This window comes from Macaca mulatta, chromosome 7, assembly GCF_049350105.2.
Source record: "Macaca mulatta isolate MMU2019108-1 chromosome 7, T2T-MMU8v2.0, whole genome shotgun sequence".
Classification (NCBI taxonomy): domain Eukaryota; kingdom Metazoa; phylum Chordata; class Mammalia; order Primates; family Cercopithecidae; genus Macaca; species Macaca mulatta.
In genome coordinates this window covers 20,344,519-20,352,504 of record NC_133412.1, presented here as the reverse complement: position 1 = coordinate 20,352,504, position 7,986 = coordinate 20,344,519, and the positions used below count along the sequence as shown (strand labels likewise).

Sequence of the window (7,986 nt, the reverse complement as noted above, 5' to 3'; positions counted from 1 at the left end):
GTATTGCTTTCAGTTAGCAAACATATGCTTCACAGGAAAAAAGGACGTAGATGAATCTGTTTTATGTGCTGGTATTTCCAGACAATTTATTCCCCTTCATAATTTGTCTCATTTCATTTTATTTCATCCGCTTGGTAGATGAAGTCACGTGAAACAGTTGTGGACATTCTTATATGTTGGTTAACTCTTCTGCAATTTTGTATTCGGTGTTTTCCCCGCAAGTTTAGTTCAGCTGACATTGGATCACTGACAAGATTCTAATAATCTGTGATAGTCTTCCTTGCAGCTAAAGAAGAATTGCAGAAACCATGCAATATACTTGAATTGAGAAAGATTCCAAATATAAATTTTTTATTATTTCTCTTTTAAGGAAATACCCCTAATGTGCCACCTGCTGCTATCACCACAAATTAAACTCAGTCTCGATGTGGACAGGATGATTTCTGCCAATGTGGAAAAGATTTTTTCTCACTGTAGACCTCAAGAAAAGTTAGGGTAATGTGTTTATTATTCATTCCTGATGGTACAAAGAGCTTGCAGTTCTGCATCTCTGACTACCAGTAGCTTTGTTGAGTTTTGAAATAATACTTAACATTTTCCAAAGGCAGATCTCGTTCTGCAAGGAGATTGTGGTACCATCCTATTTGACTCTCAGAAACCTCTTGTTATTCTGATGTAAACTATTTGTAGAATGAGGATAAGAAAATTCTCCCAATGAGTGGATCATGACATGAGTGGATCATGACAACTGTAAATTAGAACAATCGGATTTAAGCCAATTCCACAATCTTCTATATCTTTGTAAAAGACAAATCCTTGATGTTGTCTGTGTGCAACCTTTTCATAAACTCTGGTTTTATGACTAGTACAAACCACCAAAAAGCCATGTGATCAATAGTCTGTGTCCTGTTACAACATGCTGTGGTTGAGCCATCTTGTTTATAAATAGTAGAGCTCCCCTGAATTTGTGCATAGACTTCTTGATTCCTGGCTTTTATTTTTTGTATCAAGAAATTGTGATATAAAGCAGCAGACAAAAGATAAATGGAAACCTTCCATTTTAACTTATGTTGTTTCTGGGGTAATGTTAGAACCTTGAAAGATGCATTCAAAGACTGTATCTTATTTTGCCCTTGGCTACTAGTGTCTCACACACGTGTGTAAATGTTTTCTTACCTTCTGTTTGCTCAGCAAAGGCAGGCAAGTAAAAATATATTTGCTAAGTGATTCGTGATGCACATTTGGGGCTAGATTTTTCTGTTCCTTTTATGTAAAGAAAAGTGGATTTTGCAGTAAGGGATTGGCCTGAGCAGGCATCAGAATCACAATCATGATTTTCTACTTGAATAATGACAATTCAGAAGGTATCTGGATAAATAGATACATCTGTAGTGAACAATTTATAAAAGTAACAGGTAAGGATCAGGAAATTCACTATTCAGTTTGTCAGATTTGCCAGAATGATTAAAGTATTTGAACATTTGTGTTTGTTATGTAATTGTATTGAGTGGATTGTTTGGGAAATCTTGGCTAGAATAGGAAACAGAAGATGCTGACTTCTACCCTAATAGATGGGCCCCAATTCAGCAAAGATAAATGGACTTTCTTTTAGTCCTTTTTATATTAACTTAATCAATTCTGGAGTTAGGCTCTCAAGAGGACAGAGGGACTATCTGGCAATGGCCAGCCAGACCTTTACTGCCAAAGAACCCATTTCATACTACGTTCCACTGATTGCGATTGATTCAGATTTTTGCACTGTAGGTGAGCATATGTCTCAGTGCTGCCCCAAGCCCCAGGGATTTCTCATTATGTTCAAATGTCCTAGTGATTTACCTTAATCATTGCAAACAATTATGGTTATGAAGTTTACTTACAAACAAGCAACTGAGTCACTTTATTTTCTTTAGTGTAGTATGTGAAGGCACTGGTTCAACAGGATGGCTCCAGAACTGTGTTTTTCTAATGTTTGGTGAGGGGCTAGTGAGAGTTTTAATGATATGGTGAAGAAAAATATATCTGTATAATTAATTTATTATATTGGTGTATGGGCTGTGAGTTCACCTTTTAGTGGTCATTTGTCATTTCATAACAACTATGCATTTTGGTTCACTGTGATGATGATCTATATTTAGTGACTGCAACATGTTTATACCACTGATTCAAATTCCATCCATGATGAAGTTATACAAATAATGCATATATTGATAACTTTTATTGCAAAAATGTAAATTTAAAACTTGTATAATGTTCTTGTGCTTTTTAAAATAAAATATATGTGTATATTTAAAAAGAAAAAAAAAAAGGGACTTCTCATGTTTGGGGATTTGGGTTTGAAGTATAAAAATCTGTGCCTAGGAAGACTCTCCAGTCGAAACCTTTGTCAGCCCAGGCAAATGTCTTAAAAGACAAAGGTGTTTAGTATATATGGGTCTCCAAACTTTTTTAGCCATATACTCCATCAATAAATAGTTTTTAAGCTTGCATACCAAATAGAATATAAACACATACACATATTTTATATTCTATATGCAGTGCTTTACTAAGACATGCAAATTATAAAACATAGCTTTAAAAAGGAGATTTAAAAATCAGTTAAAAATAGAAATAGATATTTCAATATCTTCCAATCCAGTCTGCGTCCTTTTGGGTGTGCACACTCTAATACGAAGACAGCTGTCTAGAGCAGCGGTATCCAGAAGAGTTTTGCAGTAATAGAAATGTTCTGGCCAGGCGCGGTGGCTCACGCCTGTAATCGCAGCACTTTGGGAGGCCAGGGCAGGCAGATCACGAGGTCAGGAGATCGAGACCATCCTGGCTAACATGGTGGAACCCCATCTCTACTAAAAGTACAAAAAATTAGCCAGGTGTGGTGGTGGGCGTCTGTAGTCCCGGCTACTCGGGAGGCTGAGGCAGGAGAATGGTGTGAACCCAGGAGGCAGAGCTTGCAGTGAGCCAAGATCATGCCATTGCACTGCAGCCTGGGTGACAGAACGAGACTCCGTCTCAAAAAAAAAAAAGAAATGTTCTGTGTGTATTTACCATACGGAATGGCAGTCACTATTCTCATGTGGCTATTGAACACTTGAGATGTGGCTAGTGCAACTGAGGGCCTGAATTTTTAATTTTTAGTTAATTTAAATGTAGTCATGTGTGGCTGGTGGCTACCATATTGGGCAGCATGTATCTAGTGTGATGGTCCTCAGACTTAACTGTGCATTAAAGTCACCTAGAGAGAGTTAACAAAATCCAAATGCCTGGTTCTCACCCTCGATCTGGAATCAGTCTTCTGGGATTGAGCCTTAAAATAAGCAGGGTGGTTTTCTTCCATTTCTGAGCCATGACTCTTCACTAAAATGAAGAGGTTGCTTTCTTTTTAGCTTGGTGATTTTCAGACTAAGTGCCAAAGATTCTGGGAGAAACGTAGGCCCGAGAGGGGAAAGAATGCCAAAGCTGGATAGTTGTGATTTTTCATTTGAGTCTCTGTATAAGCTTTCATTTGAGAAAAGGGTACCTGGAATTTTTTTAAAATTAGAAGCAGTTGCTTTAGTTTTAAGCTTTAAAATATTCTATGAGGGGGCCGGGCGCGGTGACTCACGCCTGTAATCCCAGCACTTTGGGAGGCCGAGGCGGGTGGATCACAAAGTCAAGAGATTGAGACGGTCCTGGCTAACACAGTGAAACCCCGTCTCTACCAAAAATACAAAAATTAGCTGGGCATGGTGGCGTGCACCTGTAATCCCAGCTACTCAGGAGGCTGAGGTGGGAGAGTCACTTGAACCTGGGAGGTGGAGGTTGCGGTGAGCCGAGATCGCGCCCCTGCACTCCAGCCTGGCGACAGAGTGAGACTCCATCTCAAAAAAAAAAAAAAAAAAAAAAAAAATTATATGAGGGGCAACACTGAAGGCAAAGAAGGGTTTTTATTTGTTTTTTGTTTTGAGTGGGAGTCTCGCTCTGTCACCCAGATCAGTCAAGTGAAATTTGGGGAAAAAGTAGAAATGAAGACTAAGAAGGAATACAAAAATGAAAAGTTACCAATGGAATGCACAGTAAGGAAAAGCTGGAAAGACCTGGGCATTGTGGCACACCTGTAGTCCCAGCTACTTGGGAAGCAGAGGTGGGAAGATCCCTTGAGAAGAAGGTCAAGGTTGCAGTGAGCTGACATCATGCCACTGCCCTCCAGCCTGTGTGACAGAGTGACACCCTGACTTAAAAAAAAAAAAAAATGCAGGGGGCAGGGGAGGAGAAAAAAAAGATTTAGGATAAAGAAGATTTGATATATATTAATTGAAGTCCCTGAAGAAAGAAAAAGCAATGGAACAGAACACAAATGGAAACTATAATTAGGTAAAAATTTCTTGGGGGAAAAAAGAAAAACTTGAATACATGTTGAAAGAGAACATTGTAAAAACCCAGAAGAGTCAACACCAAAGGATCTTCACATCCAGACAAACTGTCCGAGTATAAAATCCACCCAGACAGTTCAGAGCATGCTAACACTCAGGGAATATTTTTTCCCATGAGCCTTTCCTGAGAAATTTACCAGTGAGCCAGCTTCAGACAATCGTAAATGATTATAGAAGCCTTGGCATAAGGTCTGGGGGTGAGTGTTGCGTATGTTTAATTGTACAGATGGGAGGATGAGAGACAAAATTGGATGCTCTAATGATGTAGAATTATTACAACTAACAAAAAATAGGAGAAAAAGGGCAAGTGGTTAGAAAGTTAAATAAGCTCACTGATTACATCAGTGGTTGTAGCCAGAATTAAAAAGGTATCAAGCAGAAACCCGCATCCAGGAACAAAGCCCTTTGCACCTCCCTCAGAATGAACGGAGACCAGAGATCAGATGTTTATGTCCAAGAAAAGCAGGATTTCGTTCAGTGGTTCTCCCAGATTGTTAGGGTGCTGACTGAGGATGAGATGGGGCACCCAGAGACAGGAGATGGGATCACCCAGCTCAAGGAGGTCCTGTAGTACAATGCCATTGGAGGCAAGTATCACTGGGCTTTGACAGTGCTAGTAGCATTCCGGGAGCTGGTGGAGCTGAGGAAACAGGATGCTGAGAGTCTCCAGCAGGCCCTGACTGTGGGCTGGTGTGTGGAACTGCTGCAAGCTTTCTTCCTGGTGGCAGATGACATCACGGATTCATCCCTCACCGCTGGGGACAGATCTGCTGGTTACAGAAGCCGGGCGTGGGTTTGGATGCCATCAGTGATGCTACATCAATGATGCTATGCTTCTGGAAAGGAAGCATGTATCTACTGCCTGCTGAAGCTCTGTTGCCGGGAGCAGCCCTATTACCTGAACCTGATCCAGCTCTTCTTGCAGAGTTTCTATCAGACTGAGATTGGACAGACCCTGCACCTCATCACAGCCCCCCAGGGCAATGCAGATCTTGGCAGATTCACTGAAAAGAGGTACAAATCTAGTATCAAGTACAAGGCAGCTTTCTACTTCTGCCTTCCTGTAGCTGCAGCCATGTACATGGCAGGCATTGATGGTGAGAAGGAGCACACCAATGCCAAGAAGATCCTGCTGGACATGGGAGAGGGAGAGTTCTTTCAGATTCAGGATGATTACCTTGACCTCTTTTGGGGACCCCAGTGTGACCGGCAAAGTTGGCACTGACAAACAGGACAACAAATGCAGCTGGCTGGTGGTTCAGTGTCTGCAACGGGCCACTCCGGAACAGTAGCAGATCCTGAAGGAGAATTACGGGCAGAAGGAGGCCGAGAAGGTGGCCCCGGTGAAGACTGTATGAGGAGCCGGACCTGCCGGCCGTGTTCTTGCAATACTAAGAAGACAGTTACAGCCACATTATGGGTCTCACTGAACAGGACGCAGTGCCCCTGCCCCCAGTCATCTTTCTAGGGCTGACGTGCAACATCTACAAGCGGAAAAGTGACCTAGAGACTGCAAGGGCAGGGAGAGGAGGCCCTCAATAAATAAATTATTGTGTAACCTTAAAAAAATAAAAATTAAAAATAAATAAATAAGGTATCACTTGAAGGTGACAAATCAAGAAATAAAAACAAGTGGCCTGGCACGGTGGCTCACGCCTGTAATCCCAGCACTTTGGGAGGCCAAGGTGGGTCAGGAGATCGAGACCATCCTGGCTAACACGGTGAAACCCTGTCTCTACTAAAAAATACAAAAAATTAGCTGGGCGTGGTGGCGGGCACCTGTAGTCCCAGCTGCTTGGGAGGCTGAGGCAGGAGAATGGTGTGAACCCAGGAGGCGGAGCTTGCAGTGAGCTGAGATCCGGCCACTGCACTCCAGCCTGGGCGACAGAGCGAGACTCCGTCTCAAAAAAAAAAAAAACCAAAATACAAACAAGTACACACATTGACACTAGGATAAAGCTAGTGGCTACATGGTGAGAGAGAAGGAGCAGGGTAAGAAGCAATTTCAAAATTGGCCCTGTATTAAGAAACCAACAGTATTTAAGGAAAGAGAATATTACATAAAGATGTTAGTGTAAAATTTACTGCTAGAAGTACACCACCAAAGAGGAGGAAAAAGGCAAATAGGCTACACAGTGAAACAGTGTGAGTCCCACCCTGTGCCCTGAGCTGCAGCCAGGATAGGCAGATAAATAATTAGTTTACTTGTTTTTAATCAATCTTTCTTAAATGTATGTATAGTTCACATTTATTTCAGTGTTTATTATTAGAAGTGTCTTCATCTTTATTTAGAAGTTTGTGCCAGGCGTGGTGGCTCACAACTGTAATCCCAGCACTTTGGGAGGCCGAGGTGGGCAGATGACCTGAGGTCAGGAGTTTGAGACCAGCCTGACCAACATGGAGAAACCCCGTCTCTAAAAATACAGATTGGCTGGGTGTGGTGGCGCATGCCTTAATCCCACCTACTCAAGTGGCTGGGGCAGAAGAATCGCTTGAACCCGGGAGGCGGAGGTTGCAGTGAGCCGAGATCACGCCATTGCACTCCAGCCTGGGCAATAAGAGTGAAACTCTGTCTCAAAAAAAAAAAAAAAAAAAAAGGAAGAAGAAGAAGTTTGGTGATGTTTTTGTGATGCGAAGTATGCCATACGAACTTAACTCTTGTTTATAATAATTTGCCTATGGTAAAACTGGCTTCGTTATACATCATTTTGCTTAAAGTCATAGTTCCCAAGGGTTAATGATGTTAAATGAAGACTTACTGTACTGCTTCACACCTACCAGAAAGGCTATAATCAAAAAGATGGGGAATAACGTGTTGGCAAGAATGTGGAGAAAGTGAAACCCTCATACATCACTAGTGAGGATATACAATGGTACAGCTGCTTTAAAAAACAGATGGGCAGTTCCTGATAATATCCATTACCAGATGCCTTAGCAATTCTCCTCCCCGGTGTATACACAAGAGAATTTGAAACATCTTCACACACACACAAAACAACTTGTACAAATGTGCATAGCAGCATTATTAATAATAGCCCAAACAGGAAACTACCCAATTGTCCATCAACCAATGAATGGATAAATAAAGTATCTATCCATACAATGGAATATTATGCACCCACAAAGAGGAATGACATTCTGATGCATGCCATAGCATGGGTAAATCTTGTAAACATTATGCTCAGTGAAAGAAGCCAGTCACAAAAGACCATATATTGTATGATTCCCTTTATATCCAATGTCCAGAATTAGACAAATCCATAGAGACAAACAGTAGATTAGTGGTTGTCAGGGGTTGGGAAGACAGGGGAGTAAGGGATGACTGCTAATGGGTATGGGGTTTCTTACTGGGTTGTTGAAAATATTCTGGATTACACTGTTTCTGATTCAATGTGTCCTGGAGCATGGCACCCGCCTTCAAAGCTGACGCTTGAACTGTCCCTTCAGCAGGCCATTCCAACATTGTATTAGCTCAGCTGCTCCTGAGTGGTGCAATATGCAGTACAACCAGGGTAACCCATAGTCACTGGGCCCACTGCAGCACTTTCTTACTGTGAAGTGGGTTCCCTGGTTACGTGCT

The 7,986-nt window shown here is 41.7% G+C and overlaps 1 pseudogene across 1 annotated transcript; it reads left to right on the top strand.

Annotated features, from left to right (window-relative positions):
* The first annotated feature begins 3,255 nt into the window (after positions 1–3,255).
* On the top strand, positions 3,256–5,948 carry LOC712465 (farnesyl pyrophosphate synthase pseudogene; annotated as a pseudogene). Its single transcript, XR_013395408.1, has one exon. The product of XR_013395408.1 is annotated as a farnesyl pyrophosphate synthase pseudogene (transcript).
* Positions 5,949–7,986: the final 2,038 nt, after the last annotated feature.